This window comes from Rhinopithecus bieti, unplaced genomic scaffold, assembly GCF_001698545.2.
Source record: "Rhinopithecus bieti isolate Rb0 unplaced genomic scaffold, ASM169854v2 scaffold_21542, whole genome shotgun sequence".
NCBI classification, from domain to species: Eukaryota; Metazoa; Chordata; class Mammalia; order Primates; family Cercopithecidae; genus Rhinopithecus; species Rhinopithecus bieti.
The window spans coordinates 2,161,209-2,186,956 of NW_016810483.1; the positions used below are offsets into that span (position 1 = coordinate 2,161,209).

The 25,748-nt window shown below is 41.1% G+C and overlaps 1 protein-coding gene across 8 annotated transcripts in view; it reads left to right on the forward strand.

The window, feature by feature from the left end:
• The window catches only part of FOXP1 (forkhead box P1), a 639,921-nt gene that overhangs the window by 364,793 nt on the left and 249,380 nt on the right, over nt 1-25,748 (forward strand). The gene's annotated exons all lie outside the window — the stretch shown is intronic.

Sequence of the window (25,748 nt, forward strand, 5' to 3'; positions counted from 1 at the left end):
ACTTCTGCTGAGTGACTCCTAAGTATCCAGTACTATTAGGCTTTACTGAAGCAGTGATGGGGTACTCCTGGCCTGAATGGAGAGCCATCTGGTCACTATCACTATCATATTGCAATGAACCTGACCTTTGGTCAGCATAAAAATAAAGTACATCTGGAGTACTTTAGAATGAAATATTCTCTCTCTCTCTCTCTCTCTCTCTCTCTCTCTCTCTCTCTCGCTGTGTCACCAGGCCAGAGTACAGTGATGTGATCTTGGTTCACTGCAAGCTCCACCTCCCAGGTTCACGCCATTCTCCTGCCTCAGCCTCCCAAGTAGCTGGGACTACAGGCGCCCACCACCACACTTGGCTAATTTTTTATATTTTTAGCAGAGACGGGGTTTCACCGTGTTAGCCAGGATGGTCTCGATCTCCTGACCTTGTGATCTGCCCGCCTCGGCCTCCCAAAGTGCTGGAATTACAGGCGTGAGCCACCGCACCTGACTAGAATGAAATATTTTCTTTTTAAAGATAATATTTAAACTGGGTTTGAAAACATTCATAGGAATTCAGGTCAATGTAGGAGAACAGGTGCCTCCAAGAGGGAGAGAATAGCATAATGTAGGTATGAAAGAGTGAGGTATGTTTGGAAAACAGCAACTAACTAGGAAGAGCGCTGGGTTTGTGGAGGAGAAAGCAGGAAAGAAGTCTGGGAAATTATACAGGAGACCTGTTATTCCATTCAAAGGAGTTGAGACTCTTTTAGAATGGGGAGCTTGGGGAGCTTTCCTGGCAAGGGAGTGACTTGATAGAATGGTTTTTGTTTTTAATGGTGTTTATGGTATCAGCCGAAAGTTCTTTGAGGATTTCAGGAGAAAGATGATGTCAGCTGGCTGATGGTGATGAAAAGAAAGGAAAGTTTGTTGGATATGTAAGATTAAGAATTGCCAGGTCCTGATGAAAGACTGAATGTCGAAGGAGGTGACAGTGACCTTTCCCTGATCAGGCAAAGTAGCAGGTTGGAGGAAAGAATGTTGAGTTTGGGAGCCTGATGAACTTAAGTGGTAGAAATAACCAATAAAGGAGAGAAGGGCTTGTTGGGGATCCAATATGTGATCATCAATGAGTAGGCAAAGGTGAAGTATATGTGGAGGGCAAGGGGGGCCTTGAGGAACACCAACAGCGAATGGGTTGGGGAAAACAGTGAAGTATTTAAAAAAGACCAAGGTTTTGGGGGCAGAGGCGGGCAGATCACCTGAGGTCAGGAGTTCGAGATTAGCCTGGCCAACATGGTGAAACCCTGTCTCTATGAAACATACAAAAGTTAACCAGGCATGGTGGTGGGCGCCTGTAATCTCAGCTACTCTGGAGGCTAAGACATGAGAATCGCTTGCACCTGAGAGGCAGAGGTTGCAGTGAGCTGAGATTGCGCCACTACACTTCCAGCCTGGGTGACAGAGGGAGACGCCATCTCAAAAAAATAAAAATAAAAACACCAAGGGAGTGAAGTGTTTTTGAGTCAGGCTGAGCACCAGAGGATGTGCTATCAGGGAAGCCACAGGAGAATTTTCAAAGTGGCCTCCAGTGTCAGGTGTGACAGAGACCCTCTGGTCTGTTGGGTCAGTGTTACTGGGTGTGTTCAGGGATTGCCTGCATGTTGTAAATGCTGCCTCCAGGGTTCCGTCCCAGCCCCCTTGCATGGATCTGGGTGAAGGACTAGTTTTTGTTTTGTTTTGTTTTGTTTTGTTTTGTTTTGTTTTGTTTTGTTTTGTTTTTGTGTGTGTGATACGGAATCTCGCTCTGGTGCCAGGCTAGAATGCAGTGTCACAGCCTCAGCTCATTGTAACCTCCACCTCCTGGGTTCAAGTGATTCTCTTGTCTCAGCCTCCTGAGTAGCTGGGACTACAGGCGTGCGCCACCACGCCCAGCTAATTTTTGTATTTTAGTAGAGACAGGGTTTCACCATGATGGCCAGGATGGTCTCGATCTCTTCACCTTGTGATCCGCCTGCCTCGGCCTCCCAAAGTGCTGGGATTACAGGTGTGAGCCACCACGCTCAGCCGAAGGACTTGGTTCTAATTGGCTTCAGAGTTTAGGAACTACTGTCCTAGACATAAGCATTGAGTCTGCATCACAGAGAGTTGTAAGTAGGAGGTAGAAACATAGAGACAGGACCCTTTCAAAAAACTTAGCTGCATGGAGGAAAGAGGTTGCAGGATGGGAACTAGAGGGACAGAAGAGTAACCCAGCATAGTTTTGGTCTGAGTGCCTTGAGTATATTTATATATAGACTAAAATGAGGGAGGCAGTAGAGATGGGTAGAGAGAAGGAGGTTGGTGTTGGAAGAATATAAGCATGGAAGACACAGGTTTCAGAGTGAAGGTAGAAAGTGAACAGCCTCTTATTTTCAGAAGGAAAGAAGGGAGGGCAGAAGGATGAGGGTATTTGATGTTGGTTTGGGGATCTCCCTTTTGCTTCGCCATCTCCACATCATCCTCCACTTCTCTAAACCACTTGAAACCATCAGCCACCTCTTCCTTCTTTTAAACTCCCTTCTAAGTTTTTTGTCACTCTCTGGAACTCTACCCTGGAAGGTGCCTCTAGAACAGTGGTCCCCAACATTTTTGGCACCAAGGACCAGTTTCATGGAAGACAATTTTCCTGACCAGGAGAGGGGAAGAGTTGGGGATGGTTAAGGAGCACGCAGCCTAGATCCCTGTTACGCGTGTTTCACAATAGGGTTCATGCTCCTATGAGAATCTAATGCCACTGCTGATCTGACAGGAGGCGGAGCTCAGGCAGTGATGCTCACTCGCCTGCTGCTCACCTCCTGCTTTACCGCCCGGTTCCTAACAGGCCCCAGACCCCTGCTCTGAAGTGTAGTGGGTGGAGATTGGATGACTTTGATGTTCACATTTTTGTCTGCTAGCTTTGTATATGTGTGTTTAAGTATTCTTTGCTTACAGGTTTTCTTCTTTAAAAGAAAATAAAAAGAAGAGTAATATGTACCTCACAAAGTAGTTGTGAGGACCAGAACTTAGTAAATGTTATTCTTCCTGTTTCCTAAGTACAGGAATTGCCTATAGTTTGTTCTGAGGACCCTTCCCTTCTCCTCATAATATTTTATTTTATTTTATTTTATTTTGAGACAGGGTCTCACCCTGTCACCCAGGTTGGAGTGCAGTGGTGCGATTTCGCCTCACTGCAACCTCCACCTCCCAGGCTCAGGTGATCCTCCCACCTCAGCCTCCCAAGTAGCTGGGACTACAGGCATGCACTATCACACCCAGCTAACTTTTTTTTTTTTTTTTTTTGTATTTTTGATAGAGACAGGGTTTTGCCATGTTGCCCAGAGTGGTCTCAAACTCCTAAGCTCAGGCGATTCACCTGCTTCAGCCTCCCAGAGTGCTGGGATTACGGGCGTTAGCCAGTGCGCTGGCCCTCCCCTCACCATCTAACTCATTCCCTTTCAACTGTCACCTCTGTGTTGATGCCTCCCTGCTAGCTTTTGTTTTCATTTCTGCTTTACTCTGAAAATGGCCTATTCCCTCACTTGGTCGTTCTCACAAAAGCATCACTTGGGCTGAGAAATATCATTCATGTTGCCTAAATTCCTATAATCAGTTACCAGGTCTTTCATTCTAGCTGTATAATATTTCATTCATTCATTCATTCATTCATTCATTCATTCATTCCTTCATTTGTCTGACATTAAATTGTTTATCAAACTGCCTAGTATCTTGTTAGGGGCAAGACATGATCCCTAGCTTGCAGGTAAACATTCAGAAAACTAGAATTTAGTATAATGATTACTCTGCAAGAGTTTAGTATAAAACTTGATGGGGTTCTTCCAGACCTGGTGGTGGAGGTGGTCTGCAAAAGCTTTCATAGCTAGAGGTGAGTTGTGAGGTTCAGTAGGAATCAGCTCCACCAAGGTTCATGGCAGAGAGGTAGAGGCAGAAAGGCCTTGGAGTACTCAGCATGCCTGGGAAGGAGCTGGTTGTTAAGTTGGCTGCGATGTAGATAGAGAGGGTGGAAGCAGAGGAGAGAGAAAGAGAGACTGGGAAGAGCACTGCAGGGGCAGGTAGGCCAGATCCTGAAGTGTATGCTGCATGCGGCACTGCACAGTAGCAATAAAAGGAGAGCCACACAAAGAATTTTAAATTTTCTGGTAACTGCATTCAAAAAAGTAAAAAGAATAAGATATAAGTTATAGTATTATTCTATTTAATCCAACTTGTCCAAAATATAATTTCAGCTTGTAATCAGTATTAAAAATATATGAAAGACACATTTTCATTTTTTTCTTTAATACTAAGTTTTGAAAATCATATCAATTCAGACATTAAAATTTCATTGGAAATACTTGATCTGTATTTAGATTTTGTAAAACTTAACGGTTAAAAGAGATTCACATACCCAAGTTGTTCAAGACATACTTAAACATTTTCTGATGACTGAATTAGGTATCGGTTTTAAAATTAAAATAAACTTTCATGAAAATCACATTTATTAAATGTTTAGTCCTATATCCACTCTAGCCACATTTCAAGTGCTCAGTAGCCACATGGTTTTTCTGTTGGACAGAACAGGCCTGGAGGATATAGGCCTTATAGAGACCCAGGATTTAAATCAAGTGAGGTCACGTGATCAGATGGGCTATGGCATGGCCAGGCTAGGAGTTCCATTTATTCACATTCAGAGTTACAAAGTGATGAGGGCATGCTCCCAGTCAAGGGTATGGAGAGGCAGATATTATTTAAATAGGAGGTAGTGTGGGTGGGAAATAAAAGAGAAGGAAGATTATTAGATAATTCCTGATTTGGAATACGATTCTTTCCCTGAAAACCCAGAAATAGGAGCTAGCTTGATTTTAGAGCTTGGAGAAATAAATAATTTCAGTTTGAGACAAAATTTGTGGCTCTTTTAGGACATCAAAGTAGAAGTGGCCAGAAGGTTGTAGAAACAAGGGGCTGCAGCTCTGAGAAGATATTTTGGTTGGGGAAAATAATTCAGGAATCACCAGGATACAGGCATGAGTTGAAGCCATAGGAATGTTAAGGACTTCGAGGGATAGTGCTTGAGAGTAGGGGCCCCTCAAGCTACAGTTCTGTGTGCTAAATCCAGCTGTCACCTGTTTTGTAAATAAAGTTTTATTGGAACAGTTGGAAAACAGCCATACCCGTTTGCTTACAGATGGGTTGGGTTATATTTGCTCCACAACAGCAGAGCTAAGTAGCTGGGACAGAGAGCATCTGGCCTACAAAGCTGAAAATATTTTACTGTACAATACCACAGAAAAAGTTTGCAGACCCCTGCTTTAAGAGTTTTGCAACACTGAGGCCTTAACTTTAGACAAGATGAAACATTAAAGAATGAGCAGAGGAAAGGGATGCTCGTTAAAAAGGATGAGAAGGAGCCATCAGAGATAGCGCCAGAGAACCAGGAATGAGGAGGACAACCTGGAGGCGAAGAGAAGAGAGATTTTCTTTTTCAATAGAAATGATATGAATGACAGTGTCTTGTGTCATCAAAGTTTAGATAAGGTAAGGATTGAAAACTCTCTGTTGAATTTAGCAACTGGAAACTCATTAGAATTACCATCACTATCACTTACTTACCTTCATTAAATTTGTACATACATGGAGATCTATTACATCATATTCTAAATTCCTAAAGTTTGTGAGTTCACGGGAAATGAGGAAAGGGAAGAGGTGGGACTTTGGAGAGCTGTTTTCAGGAGACGTGAACACACCCAGGTGCAGTGCTATGCAAGTTTCTCCGTTCAGTGTGATGGACTCAGGTCACCTCCACTCATTAGTAAAATGATTGGGATAGTTTCAGCAAAGAGGTGAGGCAGAAGCAAGCTTGCAGAGGTGGAGCCAGGGCAGGGAAGGATGTTGACACAATGAAGTATAGTTCTTTCAGGCAGCTGGAAATTCCAGGGAGAGACACTTGAGGTTGAGGAAGATGATTTTATGATTGGCGAACCTACCTGATGGAGGGAGAAGTAGAGTTTGGAGAGATGAGTGTTCGATGAGCAGGGCACTCTGGAAGCAGGGAGAAGTGGATGAAAGTGTCCTAGTTTGTCCCTCAGTCTCTCTCCTTTAGCCCCATCCTGAGTACTTCTATCAGATTTCACTTCCTATATAGCTCATTTCGTCCCAGCCCTTTCCTGCTCCCTGCTGATGGAGGGTTCCAACTTCTCTGTCAAGCTTGGCCACTTCTTTTCTCCTATTTGCTTGCCTGCCCCAGCCCATCTCGGCCTTCCCCACTCCCAGCCTCTTGAAATATACTACTCTACTCAAATGTCTGGGCATCACCTAAGTCTTGCCTAACCTTATCCATAATAGGCGCTCGGTTTGGTAGTATTTATGAAGTAGAAACACAAGCAAAAAAAAATCACAAATCTTTAAACTTTTAAGGAACACAATAAATTGACTTCTGAACAAGAAATGGAACCCATTGCTTTGATCCCTTAATAAAAACAGAACAAAATCCTAGGCTGGGCACAGTGGCTCACACCTGTAATCCTTGCACTTTGGGAGGCCAAGGCGGGTAGATCACTTGAGGTTAGAAGTTCCAGACCAACCGGGCCAAAATGGGGAAACCACATCTCTACTAAAAATACAAAAATTAGCTGGGCATGGTGGCCCATGTCTGTAATCCCAGCTACTCAGGAGGCTGAAGCAGAAGAATTCCCTGAACCTGGGAGGCGGAGGTTGCAGTGAGCCAAGGTCACGCCGCTGCACTCCAGCCTGGGTGACAAAATGAGACTCCATCTCAAAAAATAATAATACATTAAAACATAAAATAGAACAAATTCTTATAGCAGTGTTCTCTGTCACAGCACTCTTGATGCATGGACCAGGTAATTTTTATTGTGGGGTCTCTGCTGTCCATTGTAGGATGTCCGGCAGCATCCCCAGCCTCTCCCCACCAGATAGCAGTGGCACAAGCCCCCTCCTCCAGGTGTGACAACCAAAACGGTCCTTGGACATTGCCAAATGTCCCCTGGTGGGGAGGGACAATTAACCATCAGTTGAGAACGACTGCTGTAGAAGGACAGATTGTTAGGCAAATATTTTTCCCTGATTTTTTTTTTTAATTCCTGGTGTATCCTTTTCCCTCATACTTTGCATTTTAATTGCTGCACCCAAAGGAAATTATCCTCAAGGTACATCTTATTCCAGGCAGTAAAATGGAAACCACCCATTTTGGCTGCTTACCAAGCTGCTAGTGGTGCTGTCCTATCCCATCTTACATACATCAACTCAGAAAAATCAAAGTCGGAGCCCCAGTGTGTGAGCTGATGGTCAGTATCATGCGGCTACTATACCTTAAGATCTTGAGGGCTTACCTGAAGCACATTGCACTTGCCCCAGCTTCCCAGCCCATTCAGATCAACCATTCTGTTCTGACATTCTTGAGTTGAGGGGCATTCAGATAAAAGTGAGGTCAGAATTCTCCCATCACAAATTTACACCTATTGGAAGGAAGCCAAATTTGTGGAAAAGAACCAGAAATTTGTAAATACATGGAGACTTATTAAGACATACTTAAAATTCTTAAAGTTTGTGAGTTCATGGAAAATGAGGAAAAGGAAGATGTGGGACTTTGGAGAGCTGTTTTAAGGAGACGTGAACACACCTAGGTGCAGTGCTGTGCAAACTTCCCATTCAGTGGGATGAACTCAAGGTGCCTCTGCTTCTGGGGTGGGAGTTGTCAGTGATGGAGATTTGGTTAGGAGTCCTGTTTGATTCCTGTTCAGTCCAGTTTTCTTGCTGTATAGACACGTGCCAGGTGCATAAATAATCAACCACTTGTATCCACAGTATAAGGTGCAGGATGCTAATCCTATCTGCAATTGTTAGCATGTACATTCTTAACTTCAACAAACTGCATATTCAAAGGAGAGATGCTGCTGAAAAGCCAATTAAAGATTTTCTTTAGATTTTGAGGCTTTAAAATGATAATCAAAAGACTGCTTTGAACAGGGCTGGCTTGCAGTATTACCCTCTGCCCTGCTCTGCGTTTTTCCCTTTAACTACAACTTGGTAAACAAGAACTGATTCTTAACAATAACCCAGAAAGTTAGTGTTGCTCTCTAAGCTGTCATTAGAAGAAATGTTGACTTTATTGATGTTATAGTCTTTGTATAGCCAGGAGACAGCAGAAAAAAAACACATTTTTTTTCCTTAAGTTGAACTGAGAACACAGTCTTAGTCCACGTTCATTTTATGATGGGGAGAAGAGTATTTGCACTTGAGACTTTTCCCGTGGCCTCCCAAAGGGCTGGGTTTTATGAGCTAGTAATAATCACTGTGATTTATTAAGCACCTACTACATACAAGGCACTTTACATATATTATTCCTCTGTGCTCTTAGAGCACTGTGCATTTTTCATGGTAGCACTTATCACAATTCTAATCTCCACTTATTTATATAGCTAATTGATTAATGTGTGTCTTCTTGATTAGAACTGCATTGATTTTTGTTCCATGTTGGCACCCCAACACTTAGTACAGGACCTGGCATATTTTGTATTAACTATAGAATAAATATTGCTTAGAAAGATGAGTGAAATCAGATGCAGAACGGCATGATTTTATAGATGAGGAAATGAGAATAGGGAGTGGTGGGTTATCTTGTTGAAAACTTAAAAATTAGCTGAGCTGGAAATCAAACCCAAGTATGTCTGCCTGTTTTCCACCAGACCTGCCTTCTTAAACTTTAATATGCATATGAGTCACCTTGGGGATATTATTAAAATACAGGTTCTCATTTAGTAGGTCTGAGATGGGCTCAACAATTTGCGTATCTGAAAAGCTCCCAGGTGATGGCGTTTGCGGCATCCACAGAACCGTGCTTTGTGTGGTCATAGCCTGCAACACAGTTGCAGTGCAAAGGTTGATCACTTTCTCATCTGTTGGAGGTACATGTGGTTCTATTGGAAACCCTTGTCATGAGACAGATCCCTTGTACTAGCCTCCTATGGAAGGTGCCACAGGGGTCTACTCTTGGATAAATACATTAGCTCTTCTCATCAATTGGTTGTGCATAGGTTATGATCCTCTCTCTCCCCCTCCTCTCTTGTAAGAGAATATGGTCAACAATGGCCATGATCTTTGATGAATCTTAACTCAGGTATTTAGGATGCTCGTTATTATGAGCCCTGTTGTCTCTGTTTACAGGTGAAGAAGACTAGTAATTTTAATTCCCTATTTTAGAGGCCAGATAGTAAGTCTCATACTTCCTACCAAGTGTTGTTCCTGTCCCAAAGATATCCAGTACCTCCACTCCTCACAGCTACATGCCAGGGAGTAGCAACACCTTTTCAAACGTTTCTTTGGGTGTTTAGTTGATGAATGAATCCTGTTGAGAATCTGGCATTATCAGACATCACATGGTCCCGCCATTGACCCTGTAGTCATCGAGTGGCCCCAGCACTCAGCAGGCGAAGAGAAGCGACCCCACTGTTGGTACCTGTTCTACCTATTCAGGTCACCTCAAGCCCTGTCTTTCTAATTGGCATGTTCATGACAGTATGATTAAGGTAGCTTGATAAAGGACTTCTATTTCTTTCTAAATCTCCTCCCAGGCTCAGCACTTCCCCATGGGGGAGATCCAAGGTCTAGTGCTTATCTAGACCACGTGATGGCACATGGATGGATGGGTGGAGCATATCTCTGAGGGGCCCCTCAGCCAGAGCTGGGCTTGCCTATCACCAAGCAGGCGGATGCTTTTGTCCCAGCTCCACCTAAGTAAGCTTTATCACCAGCTTCTGGCTGTTTCTCAGATTCCAAGTTTAGCCCTTGCTAACTGTAGGACAATATCTGCGTTCTTGACTTTTAGGTCGGCTGAATTCTCTGTGGTTCCCAGCCATTCACTCTAGATCCATTCATAATCGTAGTACCTGATTGGAACCCACCCCACCCTTCATTCATCATGTAACACAATGTCACCATTTTTGTGTGTTTGTAAGATTTGAATATATACATGTGTATGTTGCATTTTATTTTTTATTTTTTTTAGAGATGGAGTCTTGCTCTGTCACCCAGGCTGGAGTACAGTGGCACGATCTTGGCTGATTGCAACCTTCACTTCCCCGGTTCAAGCAATTCTTCTGCCTCAGCCTCCCAAGTAGCTAGGACTACAGGCACCCAACACCACACCTGGCTAATTTTTGGATTTTTAGTAAAGACGGGATTTCACCATATTGGCCAGACTTGTCTCGAACTCCTGACCTTGTGATCCGCCTGCCTCAGCCTCTCAAAGTGCTGGGATTACAGGCATGAACCACTGTGCCCAGCCATGTGTATGTTGCATTTTAATTGTGTGGTGGTAAAAATTGAAGGGGTGCTTTAAAAAAGATTTATTTTAGCTTTGTATTTTGAAAAGCTCTTTCAGATACATTTCTTTATGGTGTTCAGCTGTGTTAAATGGTCACAAAGGGTAGCTTAATGAGAAAAGGACTTAATGCATTAAGGACATCATTATATTGTTAAAATTCTGCTGAATGTAAATAGGCAGATGCCTATAGTTTGTCCTGAAGTTCTTTGTTGAAGGGCTTGCATTAGTTCTCTTCACATGGACAAACAAGGCACAGGAATTACAGATGACGAATGAGGAATATGCCACGGATGGAATTTTTAAAGCACACCGTGTGTTTCCACATCTTTCTTTTTACATTAGAGTTTCTCCCTTCGTTTAATTTTCATTTGTTTGGGAGCGTTATTCTGGATTTATTCTATGTAAACTATATGCCAATGCCTTTGGATTAATGGACTTCACAAAGGTAGTGATTAAAGTGTACAGATGTGGGAAACTACAGATACGAAAGGGAGCTTACATTTTTCTCTTTTCATTCATTCGTGTGTGTATATATATATATATATATATATATACACACACACACACACATATTCCCATTTTGTAATTCCTTAGCATCATGTCATTGTTCCCATAAAAATATACTGTATTTTCTGAAATGATACAATCTATGAAGCATTTCCCATTATGTAGACACCATGTCTTTAAATTATAGCAATTTCTTAAGATTTTAAGGCAAAATGAGCTCTTAGAAGTGTGATTAATAGCAGAGAATGAGGCTAATGCTGGGTCATCAGTGGCACTGCATTACAAAAAGGTTGGATTAATAAAAGCTTCCATCTTTTTTGACCAATAAAGCATTTGAATGATATGCTTATAGTTCTTATCTTATAGTAGTTACTTGCTACTAAATAAACTCTGAACTTGTATTGTGGAAAGGCGGCATGGCTTAAGTGGCTGATGCACAAGTTTTTTGATGGTGTGAGAAAAGGCAGGACTGGATGGGAGGCTCGTTGTTGGAGCTATCGGTGTTTAGGGTGTCTTCCACAAGCATAATACCCATGAACTAGGAGCCCCATTTGGTTTGGGGGCAAGTGTAAAGAATCTGGCTTCTTGGTTGATTATGTCTTTAGCAGTGTAAGCGTCCATAGTAGCCTCTCAGTACGTGCTTTGTGAGTTGCATTGTTAGGAATCCAGCGCGTAAGGGTCAAGATTATAGTGTGGAGGTTCATGAGGGTCTCTTAAGTCTCCTGTAGCTCAGTTGCCCAATGTATGAGCCTTGTACCACTCACGGATAGGTTGGGAGAGGATTTTTTGGTGGCTCATAAATCATTCACCAATTCTCATTATTGTGGTTCAATGTTGAAGCAATTCCATTTTCAATTCTTTTTTAATCCTTCTGATAAAGCCAAGGAGAAAGTCTCCATTTGGTACTAGTATCTTTAATCTGTCTCTACCAGTTGTAAGCTCATTATTTAACAAAGAAAGAACATAGTTCCACTCAGAGCCTCTGAGAAACAGCAGGATCTAGCAGAATTTAATATCATTGGTTAGGTTTTATTACATGCATTATAAAAGTCTTCTCATCTACAAAGGGTTATATACTGGTTTTCCATTTGAAGAAGTGATACAAAGTTTCCTCTGAAGGTAGATTTATTTATCAAAAGTGAATCATTTTTTAAAAAATAACAATATGGTACATGTGGATGGAGATGGTAAAAATAATGAAGATAGAAGTAAAAGTGAATGCATGGGACTTGGGAAACTAGCTCTGGTGTCCACTAAGATGCCACAACCTTTCTGAGACTCTCAGAATTTCTAAGATTTTCATTCTAGAGAGGGGTTGTGAAAAGAAAAATCAGTCCTTCCCAATCCTGAGTTACCCCAAAGCCTCCTTAGAACTATTTTCATTTTTTAAAATAATTTATTGAACAGCTTATATAAAAGCCTCCTTAATGTACTTTTTTAAAAATAAAACTTTTACAATTTGGGATTCATAGGGAATAAAATAAGTAAACTGGGTACACAGAAGTAAAACTAAATATGGGCCCAGCATGGTGTCTCACGCCTGTAATTCCAGCATTTTGGGAGGCCAAGGGGGGAAGATCGCTTGAGGTCAGAAGTTGAAGACCAGCTTGGCCAAGATGGTGAAATCCTGTCTCTACTAAAAATACAAAAATTAGCCGGTTTTGGTGGCACACCCCAGTAATCCCACTACTCAGGAGGCTGAGACAGGAGAATCACTGGAACCAGGAGGCAGAGGTTGCAGTGAGCCTAGATTGCACCGCTGCACTCTGTCCAGGGCAGCAGAGCGAGACTCCATCTTAAAAATAAAAATGAAAAAATAGAACTAAATGTGGGTTAAGGCAAGTTTAACACCACTGCTGGGGAAGAGGAAAGAAGACACATTATGTATCCTGCTCATGGTAAATAATAGGTGAAACCATCTTCAAACAGAAAAGAGTTCCCCATTCAAGAAATGATTATATGCCCAGGTTTAGCCTAGCTTTCAAAACTCCAGGACTCAATTATGATTTCCCTTTATGAAGGGAAATGGTTACAACTCTCTGGATTACCATTTAGAATTGTCAACTATGTTTATAATCCTTTAGTAATATTCTGGTTCATCCATGGTTCAGGAAAAGAAAATAAAAACTGAAGTTCAGGAAAACTGGACAAGAGCTGAAGTTCAGAGAGTGAATCGTCAGCATTTTCTCCTCAAGACAGGACAGTGAGGATACCCGGACACAGCCCTCCACTTTGACTTTTCCATTTTATTTTATTTTTCTCTTAGGTTTTCACTGGGGTGTTGGTTATAGAAGCCCCTTCACTTTTCTCTGCCTCCTAGTCATCCGTAGGGTAGTGAGCACAGAATCTGAGAACGTTCTGTTCTCAGAGCATTAGAGGAAGATTCTCTCTGTTAGTTGTTCCAGCAGCCAGACTTGCATCATCATTCAGTTGAGCAAGTCTGATTTTCTTTCTCAAGGGCAGTAGAACAGCTCCACCCCTAGAGGGCTTTTAAGGGAACTCATGGTGTCCCTTCCCTGCATGTCCATCAGGTGTTAACAGGTCCTTGAGCCTGAAAAATTGCCTCCTACCAGGGCACTGAATGCTCAGTGGAAATTTTCTTCCCCTGACATTGTTGAGGCCTCAGGGGCTATGTTGATTTGGGGAGATATGATGGTTGGCAGAGAGGGACTTAGGAAACAAACCACAGAGCAACACAACAAAAACATGAAAGACAACACACTAGTTACTTTGTGACTTTAGGTTTGCAGAACAAAGATTAGATAATTGAAGCAAGGCCTGGAAACAAGAGCAGCTAGAAAAGGTTGAGGAGTTAATTCACAGTGGAACTCGGGAGGGGGATATCTGTTGTGGGGGCTGGGGCAGACCGACACAGTTTCTGTTACTTTCTTTGTAGACAGAGTGGAAAATTCCAATAACCTGATTGTTAATCATGTAATTGCCAGAAACCACTTAGGTGTATCTTTATTTTTTTAATATCATTTTCTCATTTCCATATTTTGCTTTGGATATCCAGCAGACAGTGTTTTGCTGTACTTTGCACTGACATCATGCAGAATTTTAAAAAATTAGCTAACGGATTATGAGTGTAAGATATAGATAAGTTACCAAACTGTTTTTCAGTATGTTTTGCTTATTAAATTTTAAGTAAAGGAAGGAGGTTTTCACATGTATCAAAATTAAGTAGTTTAATGGTGTTAAAGTATCTGTAAAAGAGATTGAAACTAATGTTTTAATTGCAGATTGTGTCTCTAAATATAGTATCTCTGATAAGGCATGAAAACTTTCTTATAGCACACAGTAAGCTGTTTTATGTGGTAGTACACATCAGGGGAATTTTTAGAGATTAAACATTTCTTCTTAACACTTTTGTTAGTGGACACACCGAACTTATTCATTCTGGGCTTTGGGAGTTAAGATTTTCTTGATAAGCTGACAGAATGAACCCCTGAGTGGTTATGTGGGACATCAACTGGTTATTTTATTTTTTGATATTTTTTAAGGAAACCATCATAAACTGATACAGTTGAATTTTTGCAGAGTAGTTAAGAATGCTCTACATCTGTTTATGGGCCCACTGGGCTTAAAGGTATCTTAGAATAGAAGCTTGATATGGGGAGAGTGGAACATCAAGGTTTTCCTTCTGGATGAAACATTCAAGATTCGAATCTGTATTTGACTCATATATTTTGCTGATAAAAGAAGATGAGCTGAAGAAATGAATGCAGAGTTACTGAAGCATGAAAATATTATAGTGTTTTAAAGCTGTTTTCAAATCCAACCTTTAGTAGTTTAAACCATGTGGATGCTTTATTTTTATCTGCAAGCCAGGAGATAAAAGGATATTGACTGAGCTCTCTTGGTCTCATTTTGGGGTGACTGACCTCTTTTTCTTAGAGGGGCTGTTTTTGTTTTTTAATTTCTAAGTAATGTCACCAGTAAAGAGTTAAGCGGATCTGACTGGATTCGCTCTGGCTTATATGATGATGAGTAATGTGATGTTGGTAACAGCAAATTGTTGTTTATAAGCAAACATGGCATTGTGCAAACAAGCAGGCTTGGTCTCCAACCGGTTTGATTTCATGGTGGTCAGCAGCTGATCTATGTAACATACAACCTTTCTGCCTCTCTAAATGTCAGAAGAATGACTGTTTGTTTATCTTGCCTTCTTCCCAGCTGTTTACTCTGTAATGCATTTACCTCGACCTTGATTCTCAAAGAGTGGCCTCTTTCTCCTCCCCAGTTCTGTTTACGTTAGCCCTGCCCCTGGTGTCACCTATGAAATCTGTTGATTATTCCACCTGGTTAATGTTAAATTGCTCTTGTAAGATGATGTGTTTGTTCATAAACACAAATGCTGGGCCCCTTGTTTACTGTACCCATGGCAGCAATCGTTATTAAACAGATATTGCTTTGTTTGCGGGTGTGAGCAGCAGTTTATCCTGCAAGGTCTGTTTAACACACACACACACACACACACACACAAACTTAAATGCTAGAATTTTGATAAAGAAAGAAAAAGGGGAACTTGTCCCTGGAATGTGGTTGAAACAGACTTAGGTTTGCTTTTCTTATCTTTTGCTTGGATGAAGGGGCTGGCGAGATTAGCAAGTTGTTTGGTTTTTCTAAGAGATTTCCTTAGTGTAATGATATCTATGCAGTTGTTTGCTTTTTTCTGAAGGGAGAGAGCTCTCCTGAAAGGCCACTAGCTCGGTAATAGAGCATCAGACGGCTAGAAATTTCTTTGTGGAACAAACAAGGACTTAGAAGGTGTAGGAGAAAAAGTCTAGTACTATGAACAAGGCAGTAACCATCGAAAGGTACAATCCTTGGATTTTGTATTACTGTGTATATCTTGTGTGTTGTCCTGTAGGCTTGATATGATCCTGTTGGATGCATGTACTCTTTGTCAGGTTTGAGAAGGGAGGATTAACTTTCACTTTGATGTGTTCTGAATAAATCCTCCCTGCCATAAATGAAGACATTTTAATTGGGAAGAAACTATACAGTTAATATGCATAATGTATTTTTTAAAGCCAGTGTTTTTACTCTTACCTGTGGCTCTTACCTGTCTCATTTTAAAGTGAGTTTATGCTTTGTGTCATTTCTAGTTAAGTAAAGCAAGCATGTGGCTCTGTTTAGTTTGGTGTGTGCGCATGACGCTTGTCCCTTGGACACTGGGAGCCACCTTAGATAACACCTGAACATTAGCCTGGCCTTTGTCATGTTTTGCAAACAGCAGAGAAAACTCAGCTGGCATCATATCATCATTTGTTTTTGTTTTGTTTTTTTGTTAAGTTATTGTTTGTTGCTGTTTCTGAATTTGCCTTGTGTTTTAATATGAGGCATGCTGTCCTAGCATTTGCTGTAAATTGCAAAGATACAACACCCAGGGTGAGGGTGGAGGCTGGAGGGTCATGACCTGCGGAGACAAGTGGTGGTCTTTTATATCAGAGAAGACTTGCTAACCTGTCTGTGAGAGCAACTTTCAGGGGGGAAAATACATATATGTATATTGGAGTTTTTGAAGGATAAAATTAAATAATTGTTCCTTTCACACAATGGAGAAATGCAAGCAACAGAATTCTGATGGCCCACATTCACTACATTACCATGATGCTGTGAACATATTGTTCACTTTGGCCACTAGAGCGGTGAGGGGCTTGAGCCGAAGCAGGAGATACGTGAAGTGTGTCATCGAACATGCCAGTCATTAATTGATGTTATGAACCTGACCCCGTGTACATTAAATGATAGAAAATATGGAAATGAAAAAAAAAAAAAAAAAGACTTTTCTGAACTGGTTGTTGGTCACTTTATTCCACTGGCCTATTTGTGAGAGTTCAGCTGTTTGAATGTTCAAATGATTAAAGTTCCACAGGCTTTGTTAGTTCTCGAACTTAAAATCTATTTTGTTCTGTAAAAATGCATTTTAATTAAGCTCCCCAGAACACCTGGCCCCATCATGCCTGACCTTCAGAGGCTTCCTTGTGGCAAAGCAAACAGCCTAGCACTGGATTGGTAAAGCTCCTTTTCAGTCTCTATTTAATTATTTGAGCTCCTCAGGATTAATATGCGAGGGAGTGGGTATGCATTCTGCTTTGTACTTGTTTCCTAGAGCGGCTTCTAACTTCCCTCGTTTGCCCACAGTTGCTATGATTACGGCACTTAAACTCTTGTCTATTAGGAAAGAAGGGAACCAAGACCCACCAGAGCTGAAAAGCTAAAAAATATAAATTTAGACATCTGTAATTTTTGGAGCGGGGTCAACTTGTTGTCTGTGCTCATTGATGTCTTATAAAGATTACAGTATCCAAGAAAGTTTGATGAAGACAGTTCTGAAGAATAAGACATTTACAGTTGCTCTGAACAACTTTACTGCCTTGGCATCGGAATGCAGAAATCCTTTTTTCCTTGGAAATATGAAGTCTCCTGTCTTCACATTGAAAGCCTGGTGAAGAAGGGGAAGCCTGTGCTTTTGTTAGGAACATTATTTTATTACCACCCTATCCCGCCAACTCTATTCTGAGTCATGAATTACAGGGAAAATTAAACATCCTATTCTCTACCTTCTCCAGCCCATCCAAATTGTCCATGTATATATTCAGTGTTTCCAGTGGGTTTTTGTAGGATATTTCATTGGTTCATTATCTTTCAATGTTCAATGAGATCATCCTTTGTCTCCTAAGACCTAACAGATTTAATGGCTTGTTACTTTCAGAGTTTCAGAACACCAAAACAGTTAAATAAGTGTATAGGAAATAGAGTATTTTTAAAGTTGGAATATAAAAGTTGGAGGCCAGCACAAGCCCTTGATCTCATTTGATCAAGAGGTTGGCCTTGGAATTTTCTATCATTTAATCATTTAGTCAAACATTTAGTAATTATGTATTAAATTCCTGTTATGTGCAAAGCATACCTGAAAGTTAAATTTGAGATAAAAGATTTATTTATTTATTATTCTTATTAAACAAATGGAGCTGGGAAAGTAGACAAGGAAACTGTTTTAATCTGAATGCTTCTTCCATTTAATTAATAAATATAAACTATTCCTGGTTTAATTGATAAATACTAGTTTCTATTTCTTTTCTTCCTCTTCTGAAAGCAAGAAAGCTGCCGTATTACATTATTGAAAATAAGCATGGTTTTCTAAGTTTTGCCAATTTAGGGTTCCTTGCTTGCCTTGGTCATCATAGCTATAGATGCTCCCCACTGGCCATGTGAGATGCATTCAAATGCATCTTGCCTTTGCTTACATGTACCAAGCCCTGAACCTCCTGCGTTCCACAGGGCAGGACAGGCCAGTGGCGCTGTTTGGACACAGATGCTGTGTTCTCTAGGAGGGGGGCTCCTACAGCTGGTTTGTTTCTCTTCCCCAGGGAGGCCTAACTCACCAGTTTTCATGATATTCTCAACCTCTTCTCACCTGAGACCTGGAATGATTCCAGTTTTACCCTGATCTCCCATATGGCTAAATGAATGGCCATGTTTGTTTTGTTTTTGTTTTTTTAAAAACATGCTTTTGACAGTTTCGTTTCTCCTGAACTTTTTTTCCAGAGGGGCTAAATGAAATTCCAGATTTTCTAAAGATACATGTAGATAGACATCTATGGTGCATGATAAAGTTGATAATACATAAATCATTTTTAACAACAGGTAATATGCATAATTTATGGTGTTACAGTGCTATCTTTTTGATATTTATGATGGATAATGTTCAGTTTTGGCCCTCATATTACTGCTTTAAATTATACCACAAGAAAATTAATGAGAAAGTAGATTTATGGGTTTCATTTGTTTGTCAATTCGGAAATTAATTGGGTGTTAATTTTAGCCGTCCCTCATCAGCCCAGGACTGTAGTATGTGTGCATTACTTTGCATTCATTGTAGCTTACCTCCCATTTACTGTGGGTCACTAGCTTTGCATACATTAAAATAGCCCTCCGGCTCATTCCCTTGATTACTTTTTGAACTGCGATGCGTTAGAAAATTTACGCCTTTCTGTTATAATTATGAAAATGTGGTATTGGAAGATGGTGCCTTCATAACACAGTCAGCACACTGACTTTGCCTCCTAAGCTTGGCTCTTGGGTACTCCTTCCATGAAATGGGACCTATGCCAGTAGGACAGTGGATAGACAAATGGCGGTGTCTGTAGGGTTCATTCATAATTTGTAATAGTTATCTTAGGTGAGAAAATAATTGTCTGATATAACTCTGTTTCTCTTGTTTTGTTCTTTCTCTTCCCGTCTACCCTTTTTTTCCCCCCTTCAAGAGTATGACATGTAACCAACCCTATTTGTAGACAGTTACTCTACATCTTGGGGCCGCCATTTTTCTGTCTCCTTACCTGCATCCTTAACTGCTAAGTCTCATTTGTCATCCCCTCCATGATCTCCTCAATGTTACCTGCTCCAGCAGCATCTCGCCAGATGATGGGTGAGCAGTGTAAAAGCATGGCCCTCATGCTAGCAAATGTGATGTCTCCATTGTTGCAGTCCTCTACTGGGAGTCTGTGACTTTCATCTGGGATTTCTATTGCTTTATTCCCTCTCTTTTGTGAAGACAGTAACACCCACACGATCATTAAAGAGTGCAGAACTGGTTTAATATACTAGGCCACCCTACTGTTCGCCTACTAGGGGAAAAAAATCTGTGGAGCTGTACCCCACTCCTTAAAACTCCTTTGTTTGTCTTGTGTTGCCTTGTAAACCCTTTGCACATTAAAAAGGAACCAGTTCGGCCGGGTGCGGTGGCTCAAGCCTGTAATCCCAGCACTTTGGGAGGCCGAGACGGGTGGATCACGAGGTCAGGAGATCGAGACCAACCTAGCTAACACGGCGAAACCCCGTCTCTACTAAAAATACAAAAAACTAGCCGGGCGAGTTGGCGGGCGCCTGTAGTCCCAGCTACTTGGGAGGCTGAGGCAGGAGAATGGCGTAAACCCGGGAGGCGGAGCTTGCAGTGAGCTGAGATCCGGCCACTGCATTCCAGCCTGGGCGACAGAGCGAGACTCCGTCTCAAAAAAAAAAAAAAAAAAAAAAAAAAGGAACCAGTTCATTTGCTTGATGAGAACCAGAACCAAATGTATGCTTTATATCTTAATATAGACAGGTTGGTCTTCTTTTTTCCTCAATGACATGAACATGATTATTGAGGGTTTTGAATCTTAATGATGCAACATGAGTAATTTTAAAAGTACCTCTCTTAGAGCTAAGCTAGTCCGAGTCTCATCCTTATTCTTTCTTAGTCTACAAACTGCATGGAGTTAACTGACAATAAAGTAAGAGCCATGTGGTCAATATTTCCAAAATAATGAAATCCACATAGTGAAATTCACATTCTTTTTTCCTTCCTTCCTTCCTTCCTTCCTTCCTTCCTTCCTTCCTTCCTTCCTTCCTTCCTTCCTTCCTTCCTTCCTTTTCCATGAGCTTGTTATCTCTTCAGAATTGCATGCCATCTTCCTTTTTTCTCTGCACATGGATGAACAATGAGAAAGAGAATTTTTCTTTTCAGATGGGGGGTGGACTGTGTAATTACTCTAATAATTTTCCTAATAGTGATTTCACCATTAACTTCTCTTCTCCCCATAGAAATAGAAACATATTTTACAAAACTATGTTTAGTTTAATTTACACATCCTTTTATGAACAGACCAAGTTCTTTAAGGGCATTTATTCTGCTTCATATAAATAATTGATCAGCCAAGTTAATTTACTTCTGCCTGACTTGGTCAACCTTAATTAACTGCCCTGGAATCAAGACTGAACTTTTTGTTAGCTTAAAATCTTTCACAAGCATGATAACAAGGGCTTTATTTTCCCTAAATTTTCAGCATCAACACTGTAACCAAGGAAATAATCATAATAATAAAGCACTGCTTTAATTTACTATAAATACATTGGCCTGGACATTATGAATTTTCCAGAATACTTCCAGAGAGCAGCTCTGTTGGCAACAGCAATAAATAAGCATGCTAAACTCAGTCTTTGTCCTTTTCTACAAGTCCCTCCAGCACAAAAATTGAACCTTTGAAATCAGTAGCTCTGTAATGTTTCGAAGCAAGATGAGAAGTAGATCATTTTGGCTTCTTTAGGCTTTTTGACATCTATGCAATTGCAGCATTGACCTTTGTAGGGTTAGATTAAATGGATCACGTGATTTAAACAGGCTCAGTTCATCTAGAGGTGCCATACAGGAAGGCAGACTCAGTTTGGTGTTGTTTCTGGAGGAAGGACTTGTTTCTGGGTATGGTGTGGCCATACCTTCATATTCAGGCATTTTGTATGATTATACAGTGCTTTCTGCTGTCAGTATGTCGTGAAGAAAGGCAGTTGGTTAGTTACAGGATTAGTTATTCCCCCAGAGAGAAGCAGAGGTTAGGCAAACTGGGTGCCTGGGACAAGCTTCCTTGAAGAAAAGGGTGTGCAACGTCCCTGATAGAGAAGATAGATTCTTCTCCTATATATATTGACTTGATTTCAGATGACTCTAATAGTGGCAATTCAATGAAAAAGACAGTTGTTTGCAAAAGAGTGCAGATGCCTTATATCATTGTATTTTAATGCTTTTCTTTGTCCACCTGCACTCTCATTGTTGCCCTTCTAGAATTTCCTTAGTTTTCTTTTCATTAATTTCCTTATCTACTACCTAGCACAGGACTTTACAAACTGGAGATTCTTAATCATTTATTGAATGGACAGGTTCGTGTCTGAAACAAAATAGTTATGGCTACATCTATCCCTTAACCAATTGAGCTTTAGTTTTCTTATCTGTGAAATGGGGATAACATTTACCTGCCTTATCTCCCTCCTAGCCTTGTTACGAGTTTGAAAAGCACATCAGAGGGCTTTTGCAATTTGTGAAGTGTGATACAGATATAAAGGCTTATTAAATGACTTGGAACGTTTGATAGAAATATTGCTGGCCCAGACACTGTTAGAAATGTTCTTAGACATTGACACTCCTATTTTTTCACATGTGCTTTTCAAAAAGCTGTTTTCTCCTGATTGGTGTGGGAGATTATGGGAAATTTTAAATCTTCCAACCTACATACTACTGTTAGCACTTGACTAATTAAGGACATCCTCAGACCAAAATAATCCTTTATGCAATTTTGGTCCCAAAGCCTGCACTCTCACAAACCTGATTCACAAGCCAAGCTGCTTGGCTTGATGCCTGCAAAACTTGTACTGGAGGACTTGGCAGTCTGCTTTGGAACTGCATGGAGCAAAAACAGGGCCTTCTCATCAAATTGTGTATTGGAGACTGTTCTTACTCCACCCACCAGAATGGTGTCTCTCCAAGGAAACAAAAGCAGGACCAGTCTCTTAGACACCTGCTCTCAGGCCTGGGATCCCAAAGGTCACATAGTCTGAAAGTAGCATTCTACCTGCAGCTCTTTTCCATCAGGACAGGGTATTTGGCTAAATATGCCTCATTCTGAGAGCAGGGGTAGAGTTTATATATGTGCAATGCTGTTGTCTTTTGGGGATCAAGTCCCTGGTATGGGGAGGTATTCCCAGAAAGGGAAAAATACATACATACGTACGTACATATATGTGTGTGTGTGTGTGTGTGTGTATATATTCTATAGATTTTTTCTTTACATATGTTTGAGATATATCCTAATAATTAGATGGATTTCCTTGCTACCTACTCTAAAACAAATGCTCTCTTGCTTAAATACCTAACACTGTGCCTTTTCCTATAATCCTTTTTTTCTCTCCCCCCACCCCTTTTTTGAGACAGAGCCTCGTTCTGTCGCATGCTCTCTGCTCACTGCAACCTCTGCCTCCCGGGTTCAAGCAATTCTCCTGCCTCAGCCTCCCAAGTAGCTGGTATTACAGGCATGTGTCACCACGCCCGGCTAATTTCTTTGTATTTTTAGTAGAGAATGGTTTCACCATGTTGGCCAGGCTGGTCTCGAACTCCTGACCTCAGGTGATCTGCCTGCCTTGGCCTCCCAAAGTGCTGGGATTACAGGCGTGAGCCACTGCACCCAGCTCTTTTCCTTTAGTTCTGTACAAAGGGGCAAGTTTGTGGAAGAGAGACTGAAATGCCCAGGGAAAAGTACCTAGATTTCACAATTCATTTCTTTTTTGGTGATGAACAAGGCACTCTTGTTATCTCATTACCTGATTCGTGTATCTTAGGGAAGATTTTGGTTATTTTTGAAAGATACTTTACTCTGTGGTAAGAATATAACTGCAATTTCTAAAGGACTATAATGATTAGAAAGTCTGATCTGAAGACATGAGAATGAAAAAATAATAATAAAAATCAAGAAACGAGAGTGAATCAGCTGTTACTTCTCAGTTTGTTTCCCACCTGCTAGTGAAAAATGCCATTCTCAATCCACTTTTGGATCAACTTAAAAAATATATACATCTTTTGGGTTTATGAAGTCTATATCAAGTTGGATCATGCTATGCAGTGAAAGGAAATGAAGAAAGATGTGAATTTTTCTGCTTTTAATTTTCCATTTGGTTTTGTGCAAGTCTGCAGAAAACAGACTTCATCCAATTTCTAGCAAGAAAACAATGTCCTCTAAAGATACCCAAAGATTGAAATTTCCCTGTTGTCACATTTCATGTATGGGGCAGAAATCTGTAGCATTGGTTGTACATATGTCCTTACACAATTGGAACACATTTGCCTAAAAATTTTCTGCCCTTTAATCTGGGATTGGTATTTCACATTAAAGTCTTAATTATTCAGGCATTTCTCAGCTTTCATGTTTGAACTCTTTACTTCCTTTAATGACTTTTGCTTTTCCTTTTCCAAATCTTGGTCTATGAACTTGGAGTGTGACCTTGCCATTTTCATTGTTTTGCCCCCACTGAACCTCAACTTTAAAAATGGACATTGTGGTTAAGAGCTTTGACTTAACTGAACTGGTTCAAATCCTGATTCCACCATTACTGGCTGTGACATGTAGTGGACAAATTAAATAACTTGTGGAGGCTTAGTTTTCTCATCTGCAAACTGAGGGTAACAATCGTCATCAGCACTGAATTGGAGAATGTGTGTAAATCACCTGCATTAGGGCCTGCCTGACGCAACACTGGTGATCGGTAGATGGTAGCAGTTGGTATTAGCAAATGTTATCTGTCTTTCGTCATCTTTGGACATCTTTTCTGAGCCAAGTGCTGAATTGGCTCTCTGGGATAATGGTTTTGTGCCCAGAGAGTAATAAGAGTTAATGTGAAATGTATTTACACGTAACTGAGTGATATTTTCTCTTTTTTTTTTTTTTGAGACAGAGTCTCGCTCTGTAGCCCAGGCTGGAGTGCAGTGGGGTGATCTCGGCTCACTGCAAGCTCTGCCTCCCGGGTCCCGGTTCAAGCAGTTTTCCTGCCTTAGTCTCCTGAGTAGCTGGGATTACAGGCACACACCACCATGCCCAGCTAATTTTTGTATTTTTAGTAGAGGCAGGGTTTTACCATATTGGCCAGGCTGGTCTTGAACTCCTGACCTGGTAATCTGCCCGCCTTGGCCTCCCAAAGTCCTGGAATTACAGGCGTGAGCCTGGCTCTAAGTTATATTTTCTAGCTACTCATTTTGCACCATATTTTCTTTTCTTTTTCTTTTCTTTTGTTTTGAGATGGAGTCTCGCCCTATCACCTAGGCTGGAGTGCAATGGCATGATCTTGGCTCACTGCAACCTCCACCCCCTGGGTTCAATCAGTTCTCATGCCTCAGCCTTCCAAGTAGCTGGGATTACAGGTGCCTGTCACCATGACTGGCTAATTTATTTTTTCTTTTCTTTTTTTGTACTTTTAGTAGAGACAGGGTTTCACCATGTTGGCCACACTGGTCTCGAACTCCTGACCTCAAGTGTTCCATCTGCCTCATCCTCCTAAAGTCCTGGGATTATAGACGTGAGCCACTGCCCCCAGGCCTATATATTTTTTTCTATTAGACTTGTAATACCTTTGGCCAGGTGCCATGGCTCACGAGGCCTGTAATCCCAGCACTTTGGGAGGCCGAGGCGGGTACATCACCTGAGGTCACGAGTTCAAAACCAGCCTGGCCAATATGATGAAACCCTGTCTCTACTAAAAATACAAAAATTAGCTGGGCATGGTGGTGGGCACCTGTAATCCCAGCTGCTTGGGAGGCTGAGGCAGGAGAATTGGTTGAGCCCAGGAGGCGGAGGCAGAGCAGAGATAGTGCCACTGCACTTCAGCCTGGGTGACAGAGCAAGGCCCTGTCTCAAAAAAAAAAAAAAAAACATAGTGTAGTATCAACAAATAGTGCCTGCACATGTTAAAATTTAATGTTTATACCTAATATGCTCTATAGGATGACTTGCTGGTTTTTGAGCAAAGGAACCAGATAGAAGAAAAATTTAATCTTGGGCCGGGCGCAGTGGCTGCAATCCCAGTACTTTGGGAGGCCGAGGCGGGTGGATCATGAGGTCAGGAATTCAGGACCAACCTGACCAACATGGTGAAATCCCTTTCTTTACTAAAAATAGACAAAAAATTAGCCGGGCATGGTGGCATGCACCTGTAATCCTAGGTACTCAGAGGCTGAGGCAGGAGAATGTCTTGAACCCGGGAGGTGGAGGTTGCAGTGAGCCGAGATTGCACCAGTGCACTCCAGCCTGGGTGACAGAGCCAGACTCCATCTCAAAAAAAAAAAGAAAAAAGAAAAGTTTAATCTTGAATTCTAGGTTTACCTACAAATATAAGTTTTTCTAAGGGTAATATATATATATATATATAATTTAAAACAATACTACTGAAACTTGAATTGGGAATGACAGTTTCAAACCCAAAACTAGGGACCTGACCCGCTAATGAGGGGCAAGTTGAGTGAAAGAAAATGACAACTGTTTACAGATTTTGGCAACATTTAAACCAAGGCCCTTCTCCTTATGCACAACTGTTTTAACAGCTG